Below are 2,522 nucleotides of genomic sequence, written 5' to 3' on the forward strand. Positions count from 1 at the left end.
ACCATGAGCCTATATCTATTCATTTTATGTGATCTACCGCAAAAACAAATCTAAGGTGGAATGATTCTACCAACCCCTTATGTTGTGTTCAGTTTCTCAGGGGCTTTGAGGGTACTCACGGTAATCGTCCGTTCCATGTTATATAAGTGCTGATCCTGGTGATTTTACATATTTATACTCCTTATGGACCCAACATTATCTTGTCTATATACAGATTGTGTTCCTAATTTTTACCTTCCAATCAAATCCATACAAGGCCTTTCCCGAACACGTTCGTTCGTGGTCAGTATGAGCAGTCCATATGTACCACCTAAGTCAAAGGTAAAACATATCACGTGTTTGTTCTAAATTCCCAATATATAAAGTTGTTGACATTTATCAACTGCTACTCTTACCACTAATATTGCTGCAAATGTCCTGTATACGACTCTTCCTTCTGGCTTCGTTAAAATTGTAGTGTATTCTTTTGGACACTCTAAATCAAGGTATTTATATCATTATTTCACTCGTTTATTAGTTGTTTCAAATCTAAACACAATGATCTGGAGCAATTCTTACCTCAAGGTATCTTGTCCTTTACGTCAATAGGGGCCTATTCTTTTCCTTTTTCCTTCAGATTTTTCGACCAAGGGGCGCAGGTTTAGAATGTTTTTAAGTTTTGATTTCTATCCGATCTAGGAGACAGCAACAAACGATTGGTTTTTTTGTTCTCCCTTTAGTTAGACTAATGAATTAAATCAATATAGCTAACTCACTTTAGTGTCTAATAATCTGGGGCTAACTTCCGAATATTCTTAAGGAAGAGTCGTATACAGGACATTTGCAGCAATATTAGTGGTAAGAGTAGCAGTTGATAAATGTCAACAACTTTATATATTGGGAATTTAGAACAAACACGTGATATGTTTTACCTTTGACTTAGGTGGTACATATGGACTGCTCATACTGACCACGAACGAACGTGTTCGGGAAAGGCCTTGTATGGATTTGATTGGAAGGTAAAAATTAGGAACACAATCTGTATATAGACAAGATAATGTTGGGTCCATAAGGAGTATAAATATGTAAAATCACCAGGATCAGCACTTATATAACATGGAACGGACGATTACCGTCAGTACCCTCAAAGCCCCTGAGAAACTGAACACAACATAAGGGGTTGGTAGAATCATTCCACCTTAGATTTGTTTTTGCGGTAGATCACATAAAATGAATAGATATAGGCTCATGGTGTCGCTATCTCCAGGTGTGATTTGATGTCTCCTAGTGAATGTCGCAATGAATTGTATATAGTGCAATAATCAATACTCAAACAGAGTTATGCCCTGGTGTAGGGATTTAATTACAGGAATATGATATTGTACCCTTGTTTTAAATTACAGATACCCTGCACACAAAGAAGAATGAGAGGATAAAACTATTTCTAAGCTGGTCCTGAGGAAGGTGGTCCCATTCCACCGAAACGCGTAGACCTGGCGTTAGGAAACTTTTAAGATCTCTGTTATTCCAAACTTAGAGATTGTTTTAGAACTTGTAAGAGTGCGAAACGGTATGAATGTGATGTATGTGAGGTAGTTTCTGTGTGCTTTAGGGGTACAATTGGTTTTGTCGTCTTTATGCATTATTTAGAACAAACAATATACTTTGTATAAATGATGATATTTGCATTGTCTAATGTATTTGGATGGTAAAAAATGTTAATGATTTGATGAATTACACATAAAAAAAGACTCAAAAAATGATAAATAAAATAAATGTTTTAAATAATTTTGATAAAATCTAAAAAGAAATAAAAAAGATTCAAATGAAAAATATGAGACTGTCATTCCTGCACTAAATGTGAATATTGATTGACAAATTTTGAGAGCGAAGCCTGAAAAGAAATTATGTTCTGACCACGGGGGAATTTTGATAATTGTTGATATATAGTGTTTTCCTCTCTCTTCCCCGGTCACCAAAATACAGATAGAGGGGGTCCCGTAATTTACATATTGTGTGTGCTGGTTGTGCGTGTGTTTGTAAATAGCACACCATGGTTATATATAAAAAAGCTTCAATGCTGAACAATGCGCAAAGACTGAGGGGGATATTCACAAGGACGTGGCGGAGAGAGTCGTTAGCCTTCTTGGCTTAACGTCTCTCTCAGCCACTTCAGAAAAGCAGGGTTTTCCTGGTCTTAAGCTTGGCGTTAGCTCCTATCTACGCTGCCGTTGTGAATAGATTCAGAAACGGGTTGTGAATAGAGGCAGCGTAAATATCACTGGGTGTTGTGGTGGAACGCCCACCACAACACCCACTGGATGCCCCTTTCACGCTAAATGCAGCGTGAGAGGGGGCCTATTCACAAGGCAGCGTTAAGCCACGTTAAGTGGTTTAGCACTGCCTTGTGTATAAGGCAAGGCCCCTATCGCCACCAGAACGTCACTGCAAGTGATGTTGTGATGGCAGTATGGGCTTGTGAATATGCCCCTGAGTGTGTGTGCTGAATGCATGTGTATACGTAATGGTACAATGCATGGAGG

General features: G+C 38.3%; 1 long non-coding RNA gene across 1 annotated transcript; it reads right to left on the bottom strand.

Moving 5' to 3' along the window:
* Positions 1 to 240: 240 nt before the first annotated feature.
* On the bottom strand, positions 241 to 667 carry LOC144782668 (uncharacterized). The gene is made up of 3 exons (XR_013601199.1): positions 559 to 667; positions 396 to 475; positions 241 to 310 (listed from the first exon to the last, which is right to left on the bottom strand). It is a non-coding gene; the product is annotated as an uncharacterized LOC144782668 (long non-coding RNA).
* Between the last annotated feature and the right edge of the window lie 1,855 nt (positions 668 to 2,522).

Source organism: Lissotriton helveticus, chromosome 9 (genome assembly GCF_964261635.1).
Source record: "Lissotriton helveticus chromosome 9, aLisHel1.1, whole genome shotgun sequence".
Classification (NCBI taxonomy): domain Eukaryota; kingdom Metazoa; phylum Chordata; class Amphibia; order Caudata; family Salamandridae; genus Lissotriton; species Lissotriton helveticus.